General features: G+C 53.1%; 1 protein-coding gene across 2 annotated transcripts in view; it reads right to left on the bottom strand.

The window, feature by feature from the left end:
• Window positions 1-9991, bottom strand: part of RASSF2 (Ras association domain family member 2) — a 36746-nt gene extending 26755 nt beyond the window's left edge. Inside the window, exon 1 of one of the 2 annotated variants that reach the window (XM_029066643.2) lies at window positions 9957-9991. The gene's annotated coding sequence lies outside the window, so the exon portion shown is untranslated. Of the gene's footprint in view, window positions 1-1172; window positions 1198-9956 lie in introns of those variants that run through there. The other variant, XM_029066645.2, reaches the window with a different exon arrangement.
• Between the last annotated feature and the right edge of the window lie 14189 nt (window positions 9992-24180).

The raw sequence follows: 24180 nt of genomic DNA, 5'->3' as shown, positions 1-24180 counted from the left end.
TTCCAGATGAGGTAACTGAGGCCCAGAGAAGTGAAGTGACTTGCCCACAGTCACCCAGCTGACAAGTGGCCGAGGCGGGATTCGAACCCATGACCTCTGACTCCAAAGCCCGGGATCTTTCCACTGAGCCACGCTGCTCTACCCACTAGGCTCTACCCACTAGGCCACGCTCCTTCTCTAAACCCTTGGTTACTCGCATCCCCCTCTTACTGCACCATCGACGTCCACATCATTATATCCCATTTCCACCCCGTTTCTGCCATTCCTTTTCTTGTCACTCAACCGAGCCAGACTGCAAACGCTGCCATTTCTCCGCCTCCTCGGCCTCTTTCTTAGGGTTCGGGTTAAGCGCTTACTATGTGCCAAGCACTGTACTAAGCGCTGGGGTAGATACGGGACCGTCACGTTGGACACGTGGGGATCACGGCGTTAGTCAGAGAAAGGAGGATTTTATCCCCATTTAACAGATGGGGTAACTGCTGTACAGAGAAGGGAAGTAGCTTGCGGTATTTTTAGTTTCTGTTTTGGGGGCGCCTTTTATGGTATTAATAATAATGCTGGTATCTGTTGAGCGCTTACTATGTGCCGAGCACTGTTCTAAGCGCTGGGGTAGACACAGGGGAATCAGGTTGTCCTACGTGAGGCTCACGGGCTTCATCCCCATTTTAACAGTAATAATAATAATAATAATGTTGGTGCTTGTTAAGCGCGTACTATGTGCAGAGCACTGTACTAAGCGCTGGGGAAGATACAGGGTCATCGGGTTGTCCCACGGGAGGCTCACAGTTAATCCCCATTTTGCAGATGAGGTCACTGAGGCCCAGAGAAGTGAAGTGAGTTGCCCACAGTCACCCAGCTGACAAGTGGCAGAGCCAGGATTCGAACCCATGACCGCTGACTCCCAAGCCCGGGCTCTTTCTACTGAGCCGTGCTGCTTCTCTCGAGGGAACTGAGGCCCAGAGAAGTGAAGTGACTTGCCCACAGTCACACAGCTGACAAGTGGCAGAGTTGGGATTCGAACCCGTGACCTCTGACTCCCAAGCCCGGGCTCGTTCCACTGAGCCACACTACTCCTCGTTAAGTGCTTTCTATGTGCCAAGCACTCTTCTAAACCCTGAGACAAATCCAACTTAATCAGGTTGGACCCAGTCCCTGTTCCACTCGGGGCTCACCGTCTTGTGTGGCTCAGCAGAAAGAGGCCCGGGCTTGGGAGTCGGAGGTCTTGGGTTCGAATCCCGGCTCTGCCGCTTGTCAGCTGGGTGACCTTGGGCAAGTCACTTCGCTTCTCTGGGCCTCAGTTACCTCATCTGTAAAATGAGGGTGAAGACTGTGATCCTCACGTGGGGCGACCTGATAACCCTGTATCTACCCCAGCGCTTAGACAGTGCTCTGCACATAGTAAGCGCTTAACAAATACCAACATCATTATCATTATTATCATCAATCGTGACTTAGTGGAAAGAGCCCGGGCTTGGGAGTCAGAGGTCATGGATTCGGATCCCAACTCTGTCCCTTGTCAGCTGTGTGACTGTGGGCAAGTCACTTCACTTCTCTGGGCCTCGGTTCCCTCATCTGTAAAACGGGGATGAAGCCTGTGAGCCCCACGTGGGACAACCTGACGACCTTGTATCCACCCCAGCGCTTATAACAGTGCTCGGCACGTAATAAGCATTTAATACCATAATTATTATATTTAAATACCGTAATTATTATTAACCCCCTGTTCTACCATCCCCCTGAGGCCCAGAAAAGGTAAGTGACTTCCCCACGGTCACACAGCAGACCGGTGGCAGAGCCGGGATTAGAACCCAGGCCTTCTGCCTCCCAAGCTCCGATCTAAACCCCCTTCATGATCTTGGGCAAGCCATTTCACTTCTCCGGTTCTCGGGTTCCCATCTGAAAATTGGGGATGAAGACTGTGAGCCCTAAGGGGGACGGGGACTGAGTCCAACCCCCTTACCCGGTAAATACGTCCAGCACACAGTATTCATTCATTCCTTCAATAGTATTTATCGAGCGCTTACTATGTGCAGACCAGTGTACTAAGCGCTTGGAACGGACAATTCGGCAACAGATAGCGACGATCCCTGCCCGTTGACGGGCTCACAGTCTGATCGGGGAGTAATAGAGTGCCTGGCTCATAGTGAGCGCTCGACAAATACCCGAAAAAAAGCAAAGCGGCCCCATCATTCAACCCTGTCATTACGATCTAAACTTAGGTCTGTGGGGAGAGCAGAGCGCAGAACTCTGAACTAAAGGCAGCGCCCGGGAGGCCGAGAGAAGGACGGTTGTCCTCTCCCTCTGGACCGCTTACAAACTTAGGCTGTGGGCAGGGAAGGCGTCTGGTAGATTTTTCTGTCGCCCTCTCCGAAGCGTTTAGTACAGTGCTCTGCCCCAAACTGTCTCTCTCTATTGCCGACTTGTACTTTCCAAGTGCTTAGCGCAGCAGCGTGGCTTAATCATTTTATTAACGGTGTGTCTATATCTACCCGGCTCTGCCACTTGTCAGCTGTGTGACTGTGGGCAAGTCACTTCACTTCTCTGTGCCTCAGTGACCTCGTCTGTAAAATGGGGATGAAGACTGTGAGCCCCACGTGGGACAACCTGATGACCCTGTATCTCCCCCAGCGCTTAGAATAATAACATTATTATTACCTTGATGGTATTGACGCCTGTCTCCTTGCTTTGTTTGGCTGTCACCCCCTTTTAATAATAATGTTGGTATTTGTTAAGGGCTTACTATGTGCAGAGCACTGTTCTAGGCGCTGGGGGAGATACCGTAAAATGGGGATTAAGACTGTGAGCCCCACGTGGGACAACTTGATTCCCCTGTGTCTACCCCAGCGCTTAGAACAGGGCTCTGCACATAGTAAGCGCTTAACAAATACCAACATTATTATTATTATTATACAGGGTCATCAGGTTGTCCCACGTGAGGCTCACAGTCTTAATCCCCATTTTATTAATAATAATAATAATAATTAATGTTGGTACTTGTTAAGCGCTTATTATGTGCAGAGCACCGTTCTAAGCGCTGGGGGAGATACAGGGTCATCGGGTTGTCCCACGTGGGGCTCCCAGTCTTCATCCCCATTTTCCAGATGAGGTCACTGAGGCCCAGAGAAGTGAAGTGACTTGCCCACGGTCACACAGCTGACAAGGGCCAGAGCTGGGATTCGAACCCATGACCTCTGACTCCCAAGCTTGTGCTCTTTTCACTGAGCCACACTGCTTCCGCTCCTTTTAGACTGTGAGCCTGTTGTTGGGCAGGGATTGTCTCTGTTACCCAGTTGCACATTCCAAGCGCTTAGTATAGCGCTCTGCACACTGTAAGCGCTCAATAAATATGACTGAATTAAATACTATCATTATTATTATTCAGGATGGGGCACATTATTCTGCCCCAGATGAATTGCTCCACCTCTATCTCTAAACTACAAGCGCTTTGCGGGCTGGGAAAGTGTCTACCTGCTCCACTCTCTTGTTATCGTCTACATTCCCAAGTGCTTATTCGTTCAGTGGTATTGATTGAGCGCTTACTCTGTGCAAAGCCCTGTACTAAGCGCTTGGAAAGGACAATTCAGCAACGAGTCTAGACAATCCCTGCCCACAAAGGGCTCACAGTCTAGAAGAGCTCAGTTTTCTGCACAAGTAAGCGCGCGAGAAATATGATTCATTCATTCATTCACTCAATCGTATTTATTGCGCGCTTACCGTGCGCAGAGCGCTGGGCTGAGCGCTTGGAACGAACAATTGGGCAACAGATAGAGACCATCCCTGCCCAACGACGGGCTCACGGTCTAAAAGGGGGAGACGGACAGCAAAACAAGTAGTCAGGCGTCAATACGTCAAGATAAATAGAATCTTAGATATATATGCATCATTAATAAAATAATAAATAATATGTACAAATAATCACAAGTGCTGTGGGGAGGGGACTGATTGATCGAGGCGGAGACGGATATTAATATAAGTAAATAACTTATAAAATAGAATTTGTAATAATAATGTTGGTATTTGTTAAGCGCTTACTATGGGCAGAGCACTGTTCTAAGCGCTGGGGGAGATACAGGGTCAGCAGGTTGTCCCACGGGAGGCTCACAGTTAATCCCCATTTTCCAGATGAGGGAACTGAGGCCCAGAGAAGTGAAGTGACTTGCCCACAGTCACCCAGCTGACAAGTGGCAGAGCTGGGATTCGAACCCATGACCTCTGACCCCCAAGCCCGGGATCTTTCCACTGAGCCACGCTGATAGGACACAAGCTCCTTGTAAGCAGGGAATATGCCTGCCAACTCTGTCGAACCGTTATATCGTTCTCTCTCAAACTCACAGTCCAGTGCTCTGCCTGCAGTAAGCGCTCAATAAATACAATTGATTGAAGGATTGATTGACGAGTGGATCAAGGGCCTCTGAGTGGACGGGATCCCGCCCCGCCCCTCCCCACTGTAAAGGAAAATACCGGTGAGATCACGTCCCCTGTTTTTAAGAGAGAAACTAAGACCGCAAACCCCCGGGAGCGAAGAACAGTGCCAGATTCATTCCAAAGCTGCGGAAGGAAACCAAGATTTGTTTGGGAACGTGAAAACATCCTCCCGCTTCCTTCCAGGAGATCCCGTCTGGACTCTCGTTATCAGTCGGTCAACCTTATTTATTGAGCGCCGACCGCGTGCGGACCACTGTTCTAAGCGCTTGGGAGAGTACGCCACATCGATGAACCGGCACATTCCCTGCCCACGAAGAGCTTACAGTCTAGAGGACTGTAAAAATAAAATAAAATATTAATATGGATAGGAATAAAATACAGATAGGGGCAGAAGCGGTGGGGGGCTGGAAGGGGGGGGGATAATGATAATGTTGGTATTTGTTAAGCACTTACTGCATGCAGAGCACTGTTCTAAGCGCTGGTGGAGATACAGGGGAATGAGGCTCACAGTCTTCATCCCCATTTTCCAGATGAGGGAACTGAGGCCCAGAGAAGTGAAGTGACTTGCCCACAGTCACACAGCTGACAGGGGGATGAAGAAAGGGAGCGACGGAGAAGGGAGTGGGAGAAGAGGAAAGGAGGGAGTAATCGGGAAAGGCTTCTTGGAGGAGATGGGCCTTCGGTGAGCTTTTAAAGTGGGGTGAGAGCGATCGTGTGTGGGATTCGAGGAGGGAGGGCGGGAGGGCGTCCGGGCCAGAGGCGGGACGGGGGCCGGGGGTCGGCGGCGAGAGGGATGAGGTCGAGGTCCGGCGGGAAGGCAGGCGTTAGGGGAGTTAAGTGCGCGGGCGGGAGTGGAGTAGGAGAAATACCAGCTCAGGGTTGGGAGACCAGCACCAGACTCTGTCCTGAACCCCAAATTCGACCCTCTGGAGAGTGGGGTGTGAGCTATGACAGAAAAGGGGGGGGTCTAGTATTATTACCCTTATTAATAATACTAATAAAAACAATGATAACCGCGGTATTTGCTAAGGACTCACTATATAAGAGCAATCATCACTGGGGTTTTTGTTAAGCGCTTACTATGTGCCAGACATTGTAATAATCATTCATTCATTCAATAGTATTTATTGAGCGCTTACTATGTGCAGAGCACTGGACTAAGCGCTTGGAATGGACAAATCGGCAACAGATAGAGACGGTCCCTGCCCACTGACGGGCTTACAGGCTAATCGGGGGAGACGGACAGCCAAAAACAAGAGCAATAAATAGAATCAAGGGGATGAATATCTCATTAAAACAACAGCAAGTAAATAGAATCAATAATAATAATAAAGACGGCATTTGTTAAGCGCTTACACTGTGTGAAGCACTGTTCTAAGCACTGGAGGGATACAGGTTGTCCCACGTGGGGCTCACAGTCTTCATCCCCATTTTCCAGAAGGGATAACTGGGGCACAGAGAAGTGAAGTGACTTGCCCAAAGTCACACAGCTGACAAGCAGCGGAGCCGGGATTAGAACCCGTGACCTCTGACTCCCAAGCCCAGGCTCTTTCCACTGAGCCACGCTGGACTTACTATATGCCAAGCATTGTTCTACACACCGGGGTAGGCATTATTCATTCCTTTCTTTATGCATATTAATGTCTGTCTCCCCCACGAGATTGTGAGCTCACTTGTGGGCAGGGAAGCACAGTGCTTTGCACACAGTAAGTGCCCGATAAGAAAGAAAGAAAGAAAGAAAGAAAGAAAGAAAGAAAGAAAGAAAGAAAGAAAGAAAGAAAGAAAGAAAGAAAGAAAGAAAGAAAGAAAGAAAGAAAGAAAGAAAGAAAGAAAGAAAACAAGGTAATCAGGTCAGACACCAACCCCGACCCCCGTGGGGCTCACAGTCTTCAGCCCCATTTTGCAGATGAGGTATTTGAGGCCCAGTGAGGTGAAGCAACATGCCCAGTCACCCAGCAGATAATAATAATAATAAAAATAAATTGATATTTGTTAAGCGCTTACTACGTGCCAAGCGCTGGGTAGATACAAGATAGACACAAGATAGGGAGTCAGAGGTCATGGGTTCAAATCCCAGCTCTGCCGCTTGTCAGCTGTGTGACTGTGGGCAAGTCACTTCACTTCTCTGTGCCTCAGTTCCCTCATCTGTAAAATGGGGATTAACTGTGAGCCTCATGTGGGACAACCTGATGACCCTGTATCCACCCCCAGCGCTTAAAACAGTGCTCTGCACATAGTAAGCACTTAACAAATACCAACACTATCATTATATTATTACAAGGTAATAAGGCTGTCCCACGTGGGGCTCACAGTCTCAATACCCATTTTACAGATGAGGTCACCGAGGCACGGAGAAGTGAAGTGACTGGCTCCAAGTCACACAGCTGATAAGGGGCAGAGGCGGGATTAGAACCCACGACCTCTGGCTCCCAAGCCCGGGATCTTTCCACTGAGCCACGCAGATGAGTGGCGGAGCCGGGATTAGAACCCAGAACCTCTGACTCCCAGGCCCGGGGCTTTTTTCACAAGACCACGCCGTCTCTCCCCTTCCTTTACCGTCTCTTCCTCTTTCACTTGCGCTTGGCAATTTCCTGTGCAAAACGTCATGTCCCCGGGTCCCCGAACGCACCGAAAACATCCAGCTGCCTCGAACTCTGCTCACGACACTCAGCAAGCACCCAGGGGGCAACCAGTCCAGCGATAGCAATTCAGCACTGTACTGAACGCTTGGGAGGGGCCGACAGAATTAGTAGATACAATCCCTGCCCTCAAGGAGCTTCTTCTAATAATAATAATCATTTGGTAGGCGCTTACTATGTGCCAAGCACTGTTCTAAGCACCTAGGAGGTTACGAGGTCATCAGGTTGTCCCACGTGGGGCTCCTGCTCTTCATCCCCAGTTTCCAGATGAGGAAACTGAGGCCCAGAGAAGTGAAGTGACTCGCCCAAAGTCACACAGAGAACATGCCTGTTATACTGCTGGATTGTTCCCTCCCAAGCGTTTAGTCCAGTGCTCTGCACACGGTAAGTGCGCAATAAAAATGACTGACACCTCATCTGTGTGTGAAGCAGCGTGGCTCAGTGGAAAGAGCCCGGGCTTGGGAGTCAGAGGTCACGGGTTCGAATCTCGGCTCTGCCACTTGTCAGCTGGGTGACTGTGGGCAAGTCACTTCACTTCTCTGGGCCTCAGTTCCCTCATCTGTAAAATGGGGATTAACTGTGAGCCCCACAGGGGGAAAACCTGATGACCCTGTATCCACCCCAGCGCTTAGAACAGTGCTCTGCACATAGTAAGCGCTTAACAAATACCAACATTATTATTAATCGATCAATCAATCGTATTTACTGAGAGCTGACTGTCTACTAGGTAGTTGGGGAGACTCCGATAGCGTTAGAAGACCCGAACCCTACCCTGGAGGAGCTGACGGTCTACTGTGTGCAGAGCACTGTGCTGAGCGCTTGGGAGAGGACGATAGCTTTAATAATAATAATAATGTTGGTATCTGTTAAGCGCTTACTATGTGCAGAGCACTGTTCTAAGCGCTGGGGGAGATACAGGGTCATCAGGTTGTCCCACGGGAGCCTCACAGTTAATCTCCATTTTGCAGATGAGGGAACCGAGGCCCAGAGAAGTGACTTGCCACAGCTTCCAATCCCGCCTCCGCCACTCGTCTGCCGCGCGACCTCGGGCAAGTCGCTTCACTTGTCTGGGCCTCGGGGACCTCATCTGCAAAATGGGGATTACTTAATAATAATAATAATAATAATTATAATGTTGGTATTTGTTAAGCACTTACTATGTGCAGAGCTCTGTTCTACGCGCTGGGGTAGACACAGGGTAATCAGGTTGTCCCCCACGAGGCTCCCAGTCTTCATCCCCATTTTCCAGATGAGGGAACCGAGGCCCAGAGAAGCGAAGAGACGTGCCCACAGTCACCCAGCTGACGAGTGGCAGAGTTGGGCTTCGAACCCATGATCTCTGACTCCCAAGCCCGGGCTCTTTCCATCGAGCCACCCTGCTTCTCTATTAATTGTTGCCGAATTGAATGCATGAATGATGGCATTTGTTAAGCGCTTACCGTGTGCCAAGCACTGTTGTAAGCGCTGGAGAGGATGCGATGCGGTCAGGTTGTCCCACATGGGGCTCACGGTCTTCATCCCCATTTTACAGGAGATGACAATTGCACAACTGTACCATATAATTGTACTTTCCAGGCGCTCAGTACGGCGCTCAGCACACAGTAAGCGCTCGATAAATACCACTGAACGAATGAAGACCGTGAGCCCCGTGGGGGACAGGGATCGGGTCCAACCTGATTCTGCTCCAGTGCTTAGCACATAGTAAGCGCTTAACAAACACCATCCTCATCATCGTCATCGTTATTATTACTAATAGTAAATGAGCCTGGGTGAACGATCGAGCGAAAGTTTAACGGATCGATAAGCAGACACATTCCCTGCCCGTTAGGAGCCGAATTGTACTTTCCAAGCGCTTAGGACAGTGTTCTGCACCCAGTAGGCGCTCAGTAAATCCGACGGAATGAAAATGAATGACCGCCTCGTGGGGTGGGGGGGGGGGGTGGGGGTCCCCGTCGTCGCCCCCCGGGATGGTCCCGCCCACCCAGCCCTTCCTGCCACCTGCCGATGGCCCCGACCCCTGGGGGGCAAGTGGGTGGCCGGGGCTGGGCAGGGGGCTGGGGAAGACGCCCCCGGCCCGGGCCTCCCCCGCTCCGGCCTCCTCCCCGCGCAGGCCTCCGCGATGCCCAACTTTTCACCCGCTGAGCGGGACCGGCCCCGGACGGACCCGGAGACCCCAGCTCAGAGACCCCCCCCCCCCCAGCCCTGCCCAGAGACCCCCAGACCAGAGACCGCCTCTCCTGGCCAGAGACCCCAGCTCAGAAACTCCCACCTCTGCCCTGAGACCCTCAGCTCAGAGACCCCCCACCTCTGCCCAGAGACTCCCGGCTCAGAGACCCCCACCTCTGCCCAGAGCCCCCTCTCCTGCCCAGAGACCCCAGCTCAGAGACCCCCCCTCCCGCCCAGAGACCCCAGCTCAGAGACGCCCACCTCTGCCCAGAGCCTCCCCTCCTGCCCAGAGACCCCCCACCACTGCCCAGAGACCCCCCCCAGCCCAGAGACCCCCCCAGCTCAGAGACCCCCATCCTGCCCAGAGACCCCAGCTCAGAGACCCCCACCTCTGCCCAGAGCCTCCCCTCCTGCCCAGAGACCCCCCACCTCTGCCCAGAGACACCCCCAGCTCAGAGACCCCCCCACCCCTGCCCAGAGACCCCCAGCCCAAAGACCCCCTCTCCTGCCCAGAGACCCCCCCCAGCCTAAAGAACCCCCCAGCTCAAAGACCCCCACCCCTGCCCAGAGACCGCCCCAGGCCAGAGCCCCCCTCTCCTGCCCAGAGCCCCCCGCCCCCGGGCGGCACAAAGCCCCCCGCCCCCCCGCCCTTCGGCCCGAAAGGGGAAGGGGCAGAAGATTTTGGGGGGGGGTTCTGGGGGAGGAGGGAGGGGAGGGGGGTCTTACCGGGGGTCGTCCGGTCCGGTCCTGTCCTGTCCCGGTCCCCGTCAGGTCCCACGCGGGGCGGGGGGCCGGGGGAGGGCTTGGGGGGGTGGGGGATGGATGGGGGGGGGATGGAGGGGGGGTGGGGGGGCGGCCCCCCTCCCCTCGCCCCGCCCCCCGCCCCGGGATTGGCGGGCGACCGCTGCGGGGGCCGCTGATTGGCCGCTGGCCGCCCCCCTCCCCGGCCCCGCCCCCACAATGGGGAGCGGAGCGCTCATTCCAGGGTAGCCATTGAGCGCTCACTCTGCGCGCAGCGCTGTGCCAAGCGCTGGGAACGCACCACTGGGCGACAGAGAGAGACCATCCCCGCCCAAACACGGGCTGAGGGGGGCTAAGCGGAAAGGAGGAGGATGGAGAGAGGGGGAGGAGGGATGGGAGGAAGGAGGGGGGAGGACAGTGGAAGGGAGGATGAGGAGGGAGGATGGGAGGAGAAAGGAGGAGGAGAAGAGGGAGGAGCAAGGATGGGAGAAGGGAGGATGGAAGGGAGGAAGGAGAATGGGAGGGTGGAAGGAGAGAGGAAGGGAGGATAGAAGGAGGAGGAGAGGGAGGAGGAGCGAGGAGGGCAGAGGAGGGAGGATGGGACCAGGGAGAGGAGGAAGGATAGGAGGAGGGTGGGACAAGGGAGAGGAGAGGTGGGAGGAGGGGACGAGGGAGGATAGGAAAAGGATGGGACAAGGGAGAGGAGGGAGGATAGAAGGAGGATGGGACAAGGGGGAGGAGAAGAGGGAGGACAGAAAGAGGAGGGAGGATAGAAGGAGGATGGGACAAGGGAGAGGAGGGAGAACAGAAGGAGGATGGGACAAGAGGGAGGACAGAAAGAGGAGGGAGGATACAAGGAAGATGGGACAAGGGGGAGGAGAAGAGGGAGGACAGAAAGAGGAGGGAGGATAGAAGGAGGATGGGACAAGGGAGAGGAAAGGAGAGGAGGGAGGAGAGGAGAAGGATGGGACAAGGGAGAGGAGGAGGAGAGGGAGGATAGGAGCGAAGATGGGAGAAGAGAGGATAGGAGGAGGATGGGACGGGGAGAGGTGGAGGGAGGCTGGGAGGAGGGCAGATAGGAGGAGGGAGGAAGGGAGGGTGAGAATCGGGAGGGTGGAAGGAGGGTGGGGGGAGGGAGATGGAGAAGAGGGAGGCTGGGAGGAAAAAGGAGGGAAGATGGGAGGAGAGAAGAGGGAAAGAAGGGCAAAAGGAGACAGAAAGAAAAAGGGAGTGGGGGAGGAGAGAAGAGGAGGGAGGAAAAATGGCTAGGGGGTGGAGAATGGAGGAGAGGGAGGGGGAGGAAGAGACCAGAGGGAAGCAGCGTGGCCTAGTGGGAAGAGGCCGCCCCTCCGCCTGTCTGCCGGGTGACTTTGGGACAGTCGTTTCACTTCTCAGTTGCCTCATCCACGAAATGGGGATGTGGACTGTGAGCCCCACGTGGGATGGGGACTGTGTCCAACTTCTAGATTAGCTCCTATCTACCTCAGCGCTTAGAACAGTGCTTGACGCACAGTAAGCGCTTAACAAATGACATTGCCATTATGATGACGGGAAGCAGCGTGGCCTAGTGGATGGAGTCTGGATTGGGGGTCAGGGGGTCACGAGTTGTAATCCCAGCTCCGCCTCTTGTCTGCTGTGTGGCCTTGGGCATGTCGCTTCATTCGATAGTATTTACAGAACGCTTACCATTCATTCATTCATTCATTAGTATTTATTGAGGGCTTACTATGTGCAGAGCGCTGTACTGAGCGCTTGGAATGGACAATTCAGCGCTTGGAATTGTAAGTACACTTCCCTTCTCCGCGCACCTCAGTTCCCTCAGTTCCCTCATCTGTAAAATGGGGATTAAGACTACGGGCCCCATGTGGGACAGGGACTGAGTCCAACCCGATTTACTCGTAACCACCCCGGCTCTGAGTACAGTGCCTGGCACACGATAAGCGCTTTAACAAAAACTGCGATTCATTATTATTATTATTAACTGATCGATCGATTCAATAAGGCTTTGAAGGTGGGGAGAGTCTGCCGGATATGAAGAGCGAGGGCGTTGCAGGCCAGAGGCAGGACGTGGGCGAGAGGTCGGCAGCGAGATAGTTAGCAGTGGCGGGCTCTGGACGGCTCAGACCGGCACTGACTGGGAAACCACCGGAGGTTTTTGAGGCGTGGGGAAACTCGGTCTGAACTTTGGCGTAGAAAAACGATCCGGGCAGCAGAGTGAAGTGTGGCCTGGAGTGGAGAGAGACAGGAGGCAGGGAGGTCATACGGCTGGGGTAGGATAAGTTCTTGGATCAGCGCGGTAACAGTCTGGATGGAGAGGAAAGGATGGATTTTCAAGATGCTGTGACGGTCGAGCCGAGAGGGTTTGGTGACGGATCGAATACGTGGGTCGAACGAGAGAGAGGAGTGGAAGATAACGCCGAGGTCACGGGCTCGGGAGACAGGGAGGATGGTGGTGTCTCCTACAGTGATGGGAAAATCAGGGGGAGGACAGGGTTTGGGTGGGAAGATGAGGAGCTCTGTTTTGGACGCGTTCTGTTTGAGGTGTCACTGGGACACCGGAGTAGAGATGTCCTGAAGGCAGGAGGAAATGCGAGACTGCAAGGAGGGAGAGAGATCAGGGCTGGAGAAATACAATACAATCAGATTAATCACAGTCTGTCCCTCAAGGGACTCACTGTCTACTGGGGAGAAAGAAGGGGTGTGCAATTCCCATTTTGTCTTGTCTTACGCCGTCTTCCGACCCGTAGCGACTCCACGGACGCATCTCTCCCAGATCGCTCCGCTCTCCATCTGCCATCGTTCCGGTCGTGGAGTCACAGAGTTTTCCGGGGACAGATCGGGCAGCGGTTGACCGTCGCCGACTTCCGTGCGGTCAACTCGAGTCTCCGCCCTCGACCCTCTCCCGGGCCGCCGCTGCCCGGCACGGGGGAGTTTTGGCCCGTAGCCGCCGGGCCGCCCCTCGCTAGCCACTGGCCAAGCTGGGAATGGACCGGCCGGGCCTCCGTTTCGCTCTCCCTCCCATAGCCGAGACTGGTAGAGCACTGAAAACTCTCCAGGTGCCACCCTGAGAGGGGATTCCCGTTTTACAGATGAGGAAATTGATCATGTCCCATGTAGTCTCCATATCCAAATTACCTTCCCATAACAACCCTGGCTCAGTGGATAAAAGCCCGGGTTTGGGAGTCAGAGGTCATGGGTTCGAATCCCAGCTCTGCCACTTGTCAGCTGTGTGACTGTGGGCAAGTCACTTCACTTCTCTGGGCCTCAGTTCCCTCATCTGTAAAATGGGGATTAACTGTGAGCCTCACGTGGGACGACCCGATGACCCTGTATCTCCCCCTCGGCGCTTAGAACAGGGCTCTGCACATAGTAAGTGCTTAACAAATACCAACATTATTATTATTATTGGGAAGCTGCGTGGCTCAGTGGAAAGAGCCTGGGCTTCGGAGTCAGAGGCCATGGGTTCGACTCCCGGCTCTGCCACTTGTCAGCTGTGTGACTGTGGGCGAGTCACTTCACTTCTCTGCGCCTCAGTTACCTCATCTGTAAAATGGGGATTAACTGTGAGCCTCATGTGGGACAACCCGATTACTCTGTATCTACCCCATCGCTTAGAACAGTGCTCTGCACATAGCAAGCACTTAACAAATACCAACATTATTACTGATTAGACTGTAAACCCGTGATTAGACTGTAAGCCTGTCAATGGGCTGGGACTGTCTCTATCTGTTGCCAATTTGTACAGTCCAAGTACTTAGTACAGTGCTCTGCACATAGTAAGCGCTCAATAAATACTACTGAATGAATGAACAACCAAACTGAGATAATAATAATAATAATAATAAATAATGGCATTTGTTAAGTGCTTACTGTGTTCAAAGCACTGTTCTAAGTGCTGGGGAGGATACAAGGTGATCAGGTTGTCCCACGTGGGGCTCACAGTCTTAATCCCCATTTTACAGATGGGGTAACTGAGGCACAGAGAAGTGAAGTGACTCGCCCACAGTCACACAGCTGACAAGTGGCTGAGCCGGGATTCGAACCCATGACCTCTGACTCCCAAGCCCGGCCTCTTTCCGCTGAGCCACGCTGCTTCTCTAACATCTTCAACACCACTCTGGCATAGTGGATAGAGCACGAACCTGGGGGTCAGAAGGTCTTGGGTTCTAATTCCAGCCCCACCTTGTGGCTGCTGGGTAACCTTGGGCAAGTCACTTCACTTCTCTGTGCCTCAGTTACCTCGTCTGTAAAATGGGGATTGTGACTGTGAGCTCCACATGGGGCAGGGACTGTGCCCAACCCGATTTGCCCTTAGTAATTCATTCATTTATTCAATAGTATTTATTAGCGCTTACTCTGTGCAGAGCACTGTACTAAGCCCCTGGAATGTACAGTTTGGCAACAGAGAGAGCTTAGAACAGTGCTCTGCACATAGTAAGCGCTTAACAAATACCAACATTATTATAGAGACCATCCCTGCCCAACGACGGGCTCACAGTCTGAACGGAGACAGCAAAGCAAAACAGAACAAAATAAAAACAAGACAACATCATCAAGATCAATAGAATCAAGGAGTTGTACAACTCGTTAACAAAATAAATAAGGTAATAATATATGCAAATGAGCACAGTACTGAGGGGAGGGGAAGGGGGAAGAGCAGAGGGTGGGAGGGGAGGGGAAGCAGAGGGAAAGGGGGGGCTCAGTGTGGGAAGGCCTCCTGGAGGAGGTGAACTCTCAGTAGGGCTTTGAAGAGGGGAAGAGAGTGAGTTCGGCGGAGGTGAGGAGGGAGGGCCTTCCGGGAGCGCGGGAGGACGTGACCCGGGGGTCGACGGCGGGATGGGCGAGACCGAGGGACGGTGAGGAGGTGGGCGGCGGAGGAGCGTGCGGGGTGGGCAGGGGAAAGAGAGAAGGGAGGAGAGGTAGGAGGGCTAAGGGGATGGAGAGCTTTGAAGCCAAGAGTGAGGAGTTTTTCTGTTTCACGTGGAGGTTGATAGGCAACCACTGGAGGTTTTTGAGGAGGGGAGTGACAGGCCCTTATCCACTCCAGCGCTTAGTACAGAGCCCTAAGAGCTTAAGAGAAGCAGCGTGGCTCAGTGGAAAGAGCACGGGCTTTGGAGTCAGAGGCCATGAGTTCGAATCTGCCACTTAGCTGGGTGACTGTGGGCAAGTCACTTCACTTCTCTGTGCCTCGGTACCCTCATCTGTAAAATGGGGATGAAGACTGTGAGCCCCACGTGGGACAACCTGATTCCCCTGTGTCTACCCCCAGCGCTTAGAACAGTGCTCTGCACCTAGTAAGCGCTTAACAAATACCAACCTCCTTATTATTATTATTAAATGCCATAATAATAATAATCATTATTATTATTACTGACCTCTACTCACTCACTCCTCCTACCCCCCCTTCCTCAGCCCTGGATCACCTTCACAGTCCGCTTCCTTCGCTCCTATGCACAAGCCGCAGAGCGCCGCTGGCGGAAATCCAGATATCGGGCCAACCTCGTCCACCTGGATTTCATCCTTGTCTGCCTCAACTCTGCCCTCTCCTCTGCCCGGAAACATTATTTCTCCATTCTAATTGACTTCCACGTCCACTGCTCTCATCGGGTGTTTCAGATGTTTAGCTCCCTCCTCGAGCCCCCTATCCGTCCACCTCCCGGGCCACTTCATCTGAGGACAATTGAAACCAGCAGACCTCATCTCCCTAAAATCTGCCCTTCTCCTCTCCAGGCCCTCCTTCCTCCTGCCTCCTCTCCCATTTTTCCCAGCAGTATCTCCAGAGGAGAACTCCCGCCTGCTCTCAAAATCCACCCCTCCCACCTGCACCTCCGACCCCACCCCTCTGCACCTTATCAAAGCACTCGCCCCCTTCCCTTCTTCCCTCCCTGACCACCGTCTTCAACTGTTCGCTCTCCAATGCCTTCTTCCCCACTGCTTTCAGACATGCTCATGTCTCCCCAATTTTGAAAAATTCCCCTGACCCCACGGCTCCCTCCAGTTATCGCCCCATCTCCTTCCTACCCCTCCTCTCCAACTCCTTGAGCCAGTCGTCTAGATCCGCTATCTCACGTTCCTCTCTTCCAATTCTCTCCTCGATCCCCTCCAATCTGGCTTCCGTCCCCTTCGTTCCACGGAAGCCGCCCTCTCAAAGGTCGCCGATGACTTCCCTCTTGCCAAATCCAAAGGCCTCTACTCCATCCTCATCCTCCTCGGCCTCTCAGCTGCCTTCGACATTGTGGACCAACCCCTTCTCCTCCAAGAAGCCTTCCCTGACTAAGCTCCCCTTTCCTCTTCTCCCACTCCCTTCTGCGTCACCCGGAACGACTCCCTCACTGAGGGGGGCCCTCAAGGCTCAGTTCTGAGTTCCCTTCTCTTCTCCATCTCCACCCACTCCCTTGGAGAACTCATTCGCTCCCACGGCTTCAACTACGAACTCAAAACGAATGATTCCCAAATCTCCATCTCCAGCCCTGGTCTCTCTCCTCCTCTGCAGTGTCGTATTTCCTCCTGCCTTCCGGACATCACTACTTGGATGTCCCTGCCGACTCCTCAAACTTACTACGTCCAAAACAGAAGTCCTCACATTCCTACCCAAATTCTGTCCTCCTTCTGACTTTCTCATCCCTGTAAAGGACACCACCGTCCTTCCTGTCTCACTAGCCTTGCGTTATCCTCGACTCCTCTCTCATTCAACCCACATATTCAGTCTATCACTAAATCCTGTCAGTTCAACCTTCACATCGCTACAATCCATCCTTTCCTCTTCATCCAACTGCTACCGTGTTAATCCAAGACCTTCTCCTCTCCCGCCTTTGATTTCTGCATCAGCCTCCTCGCTTGACCCCCCCTGCCTCCCATCTCTCCCCCATTCCAGTCCACATTTCACTCCATTGCCCGGATATGTGCAGAATACGTCTCCCCACTCCTCGAGAACCTCCAGTGGTTGCCCATCCGCTCTCGCATCAAACAAAAACTCCTTACGTTCAGCTTTAAAGCATTCAATCCCCTGGCCCCTTCCGACCTCACCTCGCCGCTCTCCCCGCCCAAACCCAGCCCGCACGCTTCGCTCCTCTAACGTCAACCTTCTCACTGTACCTAGATCTCATCTCTCTCACCGCCGACCTCTCGGCCACATCCTGCCTCTGGCCTGGAATGCCCTCTCCCTTCAAAGCCGACAAACGATCGCCCTCCCCACCTTCAAAGCCTTATTAAAAGCAAATCTCCTCCCAGAGGCCTTCCCTGACTGAGCCCTCCTTTCCTCTTCTCCCTCTCTCTTCTGCATCGCCCTTGACCTTGGATCTACTCCCTTTATCTCCCCCCCATGAAGTAGAAATAATTCAGGTATTTCTACTTATGCTGTCTCCCCCTCTAGACTGTACATCTGTTGTGGTCAGCGGATGCATCTGCTTATTCTTCTAATGTCCTCTCCCAAGCGCTTAGAACGGTGTTCTGCACACGGAAAGCGCTCCATAAAATGAATTGAATGAATAATAATAATGATAGTATTTGTTAAGCGCTTACTATGCGCCAAGCACGGTTCTAAGCGCTGGGGTAGATACAAGGTCATCGGGTTGTCCCACGTGGGGCTCATCTGTAATCCCCATTTTACAGATGAGGTGACTGAGGCACAGAGAAGTGAAGTGGACTTGCCCAAAGTCACACCGCTGACAAGTGGCAGAGCTCGGTGACAACCCACGACCTCTGACTCCCAAGCCCGGGCTCTTCCCACTAAGCCACTCTAGCCCGTCAATGGGCAAGGATTGTCTCTATCTGTTGCCGAATTGTCCATTCCAAGTGCTTGGTACAGTGCTTAGTACATAGTAAGTGCTCAATAAATAAATAAATGCTATTGAATGAATAGTTTTCTGCACACAATTAGTGCTCAGTAAATAACAATGGACCGAAGCCCAGATGAGGTCGTGGTTTGGTTTGTTTTTAACGGTATCTCTTAAGCGCTTACTATGTGGCATTTATTAAGCGCTTACTATGTGCAGAGCACTGTTCTAAGCACGGGGGAATACAGGGTAATTAAGTTGTTCACATTCAATACATTCAATAGTATTTATTGAGCGCTTACTATCTGCAGAGCACTGTACTAAGCGCTTGGGATGAACAAGTCGGCAACAGATAGAGACAGTCCCACATGAGGCTCAGAGTCTTCATCCCCATTTTTCAGATGAGGTCACTGAGGCCCAGAGAAGTGAAGTGACTTGCCCACAGTCACCCAGCTGACAAGGGGCAGAGCTGGGATTCGAGCCCGTGACCTCTGACTCCCAAGCCCGGGCTCTTTCCACCGAGCCACGCTGCTCCTCAGCCACGCCGCTCCTGGTCAAGGTCACGCAACAGGCAACTGTTCGGGTCAGGATTAGATTCCAGATCCTCTGATTCCCAGTCCCGTCCTCTGTTACTGCTTCCATTCGTTCCCACTTTGGCTGCTGCTTTCCCCCCGCAACCAGATCAGTCTGACGTGGGTTTCCGTCCCTCTGGCTCCAGCTGGGAGAGGCCTGGACCACCCCGCCCTCCCCCAGGGACCCCAGACCCTCTTGGGAAAGGGCTGAGGTGCAGAATCCGGCAGGAGGGGTGGCTATTTGGGTCATCTCCAGGGGAGCTCACTCCACTCACCTGCCCATCGAGGTGGGGGGCTGAGGAGGGGAGAGCGGGGAGGTGGGAGGAGATAGAATGGGATGGAGGGAGAGGGGAAGGAGGAGAGGAAGGGCTGGGAGGGGAGGAGAGGGGAATAATAATAATACTGACATTTGCTAAGCGCTTCCTATGTGCTAGACACTATTATCGTTATTGTTAATAGGGTGCTTGTTAAGCGCTTACTATGTGCCAAGCGCTGTTCTATGTGCTGGGGTAGATACAAGATAGCCGGTCGGACACAGTCCCTGTCCCCCATAGGGCTCACAGTCTTAATCCCCATTTTACAGATGAGGGAACCGAGGCCCAGAGAAGCCAGGTGACTTGTCCAAGGTCACACAGCTGCCAAGGAGGCAGAGCCGGGATTTGAGCCCATGACCCTCTGACTCCCAGACCTGTGCTCTATCCACTAAGCCATGCCGCTTCTCCACTGTATTAAACGCTGGGGCAGATACAAGCAAATGGGGTTGGATACAGTCCCTGTCCCACCTGGAGCTCACAGTCTCAATCCCCATTTTCCAGATGAGAGAACTGAGGCCCAGAGAAGGGAAGTGACTTGCCCACGGTCACACAGCAGTCAAGTGGCGGAGTCGGGATTAGAACTCATGACCTTCTGGCTCCCAGGCCCGGGCTCTTGCCACTAGGCCAGGATGCTTCTGGGCCTCTTCTCTGGGCCTCACTTACCTCATCTGTAAAATGGGCATCAAGACTGTGAGCTCCACAGGGGACAGGGAGGTGAAGGGAAGGGGGAAATTAACTTGTATCTATCACAGGGCTTAGAACAGTGCTTGGCACAGGGTAAGAGCTTAAACAAGTACCATAATTATTATTACTGTTACATAAGGGATGGAAGAGGAAGGGATGGGAGGGAGGAAGCAGAAGGGGAGAGAAGGACATGAGGAGGGGGGAGGAGAGGACATTCATTCACTCATTCGTAATTATTCAGCGCTTACTGTGTGCAAAGCACTGTACGAAGCATTTGGGGGAGTACAACAGAACAGCAAACAGGCACATTTCTTGCTCACAACGAGCTCAGAATCTAGAGAGCGAGAGACATTAACGCAAATAAATAAATTAGATTTATACATCGACTATCTTCTTTATTGAGCACATACCGTGTACAAAGCACTGCACTGGAAGCAGCATGGCTTAGGGGCAAGAGCCCGGGCTTGGGAGTCGGAGGTCATGGGTTCTAATCCCGGCTCCGCCACTGGTCAGCTGTGGGACCTGGGGCAAGTCACTTCACTTCTCTGGGCCTCAGTTCCTTCATCTGTAAAATGGGGATGAAGACTGTGAGCCCCATGGGGGACAAACTGATGAACTTGTATCCCCCCTTTTTCCCCCGGTACTTAGTGCTTGGCACATAGTAAGTGCTTAACAAATACCATAATTATTATTATTACTAAGCGCTTGGGAGAGTCCAATAGAACAACAGATAGGTACATTCCTCCCCACAACGAGCTCAGGTGCTGTGGGGCCGGGAGGATGAAGGAGAGCGGTGCGAAAGGGAGTGGGAGAAGAAGAGAGGAGGGCGCAGTCAGGGAAGGCTTCTTGGAGGAGGTGGGCCTTCGATAAGGCTTCGAAGTGGGGGAGGGCAACTAAAGGGAGGGGAATGTAAGCTCGTTGTGGGCCGGGAATGTGTCTGTTTACTGTTGGATTGTCCTCTCCCAAGCGCTTAGTACGGTGCTCTGCACACAGTAAGCGCTCAATAAATGTGAATGAATGAATGAATGAATGAATTGGAGGGGCGACCCGGAGCTGACCGGGATCCTTCCCCGGGGTCCTGGGCCGGGGCAGTCAGACTGGGCCGGGCCGACGTCCAAATCTGGCTCCTCGCCTCGGCCCCGACAGGGCTCGCCCCGCTCCGGGCTGATCTCCGCGGCCAGCGGGGCCTTGCTCGGGGCCCCCTCGGCCACAGAGCAGGAGCGAGCACTCCTGCCCCGCCTTGGAGAGGAATAATAACTGAGGTGTTTGGTATCTACTATGTGCCTACAGACATGGAAGCAGTACGGTCCAGTGGATAGAGCCCGGGCCTGCGAGTCAGATGGGAGTCGGTCCCCCGAGACTCTAAACCCGGTGTGGGCAGGGATTGTCTCTCTTTATTGCTGAATTGTACTTTCCAAGCGCTTAGTACAGTGCTCTGCACACAGTAAGCACTCAATAAATACAACTGACTGAGTAAAGGAATGAATGAAAGAAGGCTCCGCCATTTGTTCTCGGTGTGAATTTGAGCAAGTCGCTTCACTTCTCTGGGCCTCAGTTTCCTCATCTGGAAAATGGGGGTGAAGACTGCGAGCCCCGTGTGGGACAGGGACTGTGTCCAGCCCGATTTGCTTCTATCCACCCCAGAGCTTAGTACAGTGCCCGGCACATAGTAAGCGCTTAACAAATACCACAATTACTATTATTATTATCATTATTATTTGCCAGGGACTTTCCTAAGCACCGGGTAGACAGACATGATCATAGAGCAGCGTGGCTCAGTGGAAAGAGCCCGGGCTCGGGAGTCAGAGGTCATGGGTTCTAATCCCGGCTCTGCCACTTATCCACCTTGTGACTTTGGGCGAGTCCCTTCACTTCTCTGGGCCTCAGTGACCTCATCTGGAAAAGGGGGATTAAGACTGTGAGCCCCACATGGGACAACCTGAGGACCTTGTGTCTACCACAGCGCTGAACAGTGCTCAGCACACAGTAAGCGCTTATCTAATACCTTCATTATCGTTATTATTATTATCAGGTAGGACGAGGTCCCTGCCCCATAAGGGGCTCACGGTTAAGTCGGTGGGAGGAAGACTTAATCTCCGCTTTACAGAAGAAAGGGGGGGCCCAGAGAAGTGACGTGACTTGCCCGAGGCCACACAGCAGACAAGAGGCTGCCCCGGGATTAGAAACCAGGTGCTCTGACTTCCAGTTCCAGAGTCTTTTCCTGCTAGGCTGCGCTGCTTCTTATATAAACCCTGTACACAACCCTGCAGTATCGCAAATATGTGTAGTTAGACGGCACTGTAGAAACCAAAAAACACTAATAATAATAATTATTATTATGGCATTTGTTAAGTGCTTACTCTCTGCCAGGCACTGTAATAATAATAATAATAATGTTGGTATTTGTTAAGCACTTACTATGTGCTGAGCACTGTTCTAAGCGCTGGGGGAGATATAGGGTCATCAGGTTGTCCCACCTGAGGCTCACAGTCTTCATGCCCATTTTACAGATGAGGGAAGTGAGGCCCAGAGAAGTGAAGTGACTCGCCCACAGTCACACTGCTGCCAAGTGGCAGAGCAGGGATTTGAACCCATGACCTCTGACTCCCAAGCCTGGACTCTTTCCACTGAGCCACACACTGGTGTGGATCCAAGCAAATGGGTTGGACCCAGTCCCTGTCCCACGTGGGGCTCAGATTCTTAACCCCCATTTTTCAGATGAGGGAACTGAGGCCCAGAGAAGTCAAGTGACTTACCTAAGGTCACACGGCAGACAAGCGGCGGAGCTGGAATTAGAACCCATGACCTCTGACTCCCAGGCCTGGGCTCCTTCCAGTAGGCCTTGCTGCTTCTCCACATCTGGCCCATCTGCGGGAAAGACGGACAAAAGATTTGGGCTTTCATTCCGGTTTGTGTCATGCCCGGAGGTCAACGGGGAAGTGGGAATCTGGGGATTTTAGGGGGGGATTCCGAGCCAGGCTGGGAGATGAGAGCAGTGCCATCAGAATGTAAGCTCCTCTAAACCGTCAGCTCCTTGTGAGCAGGGAATGTGTCTGTTTATTCTTCTTTCGTCCTCTCCCCACCGCTTCGTACAGTGCTCTGCACACAGTAAGCGCTCAATGAATACGACAATGAAGGAATTCCGCTTTCCCCAGGGTAGGTGTCCTTTCTCTCCTCCTCCACTCTCACTTCCCTTTCTCAGTGGACCTTAGGTGAATTCCCAGACTAAGCCCCCCCCGCCTTTTCCTCCGCTCCCCCTCCCCTCCCCATCGCCCCCGCTCCCTCCCTCTGCTCTACCCTCCTCCCCGCCCCACAGCACTTGTGTATATATGTACACATTTATCATTCTAATTATTTATATTAATGACGTGTTTATAGCTATAATTCTATTCATTTATGTGGATGCTATTGATGCCTGTTTACTCGTTTTCATGTCCGTCTCCCCCCTTCTAGACCGTGAGCCCGTTGTGGGCAGGGATTGTCTCTCTTTGTTGCTGAATTGTACTTTCCAAGCGCTTAGTTAATAATAATGTTGGTATTTGTTAGGTGCTTACTATGTGCAGAGCACTGTTCTGAGCGCTGGGGTAGACACAGGGGAATCAGGTGATCCCACGTGGGGCTCACAGTCTTCATCCCCATTTTACAGATGAGGGAACTGAGGCCCAGAGAAGTCAAGTGACTCGCCCACAGTCACACAGCTGACGAGTGGCAGAGCCGGGATTCGAACCCATGACCTCTGACTCCAAAGCCCGGGCTCTTTCCACTGAGCCACGCTGCTTAGTTCAGTGCTCTGCACACAGTAAGCGCTCAGTAAATGCGACTGAATGAATGAATGCATGTGGCCTGCTGGATAGAGCACAGGTCTGCGAGTCAGAAGGACCAGGGTCCAATAATAATAATTCTGGTATGCGTTGAGCGATTACTATGCGCCAGGGACTGTGCTAAGCGGTGGAGTGGATACAAGCAAATCGGGTTGGACCCGGTCCCTGTCCCAAGTGGGGCTCACAAGCATACCCTCGTCTCCCCTATCCTTAAAAAACCCTCCCTTGACCCCACGGCTCCCTCCGGTTACGGCCCCGTCTCCCTCCTCCCCTTCCTCTCCAAACTCTTTGAGCGAGTCGTCTCCGCCCGCTGTCTCAAGTTTCTCTCCTCCGATTCTCTCCTGGACCCCTTCCCATCTGGCTTCCGTCCCCTTCGCCCCACAGGATCGGCCCTCTCAAAGGTCACCGACGATCTCCTTCTCGCCGAATCCAACGGCCTCTACTCCATCCTCGTCCTCCTCCGCCTCTCGGTTGCCGTCGACACCGTGGACGGCCCCCCTTCTCCCGGAAACGTTTTCCACCCTCGGCTACTCCGACCCCGTCCCCTCCCGGTTCTCCTCCTCCGTCTGCGGCCGCTCGTTCCGGGTCTCCTCGGGGGGCTCCTCCTCCGCCTCCCACCCCCTCACCGTGGGGGTCCCTCGAGGCTCGGTCCTGGCTCCCCTCTCCATCTCCACACACTCATTCGCTCCCATGGCTTCAACTCCCACCTCTGTGCGGATGATTCCCAAATTTCCATCTCCAGCCCAGATCGATCTCTCTCTCTCTCTCTCTCTCTCTCTCTCTCTGCAGTCTCTTGCCTTCAGGGCATCTTTACTTGGCTGTCCTCCCATTACCTCAAACTTAGTATGTCCAAAACAGAGTTGCTTATCTTCCCACCCAAACCCTGTCCTCCCCTTGACTTTCCCATCACTGTAGAGAACACCACCATCCTTCCAGTCTCCCAGGCCCCTAACGTTGGCCTTATCCTTGACTCCTCCCTTTCAACCCACGTTTAGTCCATCACTAAATCCTGCCAGTCCCACCTCCACAATAACGCTAAAATC

Source organism: Ornithorhynchus anatinus, chromosome 5 (assembly GCF_004115215.2).
Source record: "Ornithorhynchus anatinus isolate Pmale09 chromosome 5, mOrnAna1.pri.v4, whole genome shotgun sequence".
In the NCBI taxonomy this organism is placed as follows: Eukaryota; Metazoa; Chordata; class Mammalia; order Monotremata; family Ornithorhynchidae; genus Ornithorhynchus; species Ornithorhynchus anatinus.
The sequence above is the reverse complement of the archived record's forward strand: the minus strand, read 5'-3'. Positions and strand labels throughout refer to the sequence as shown.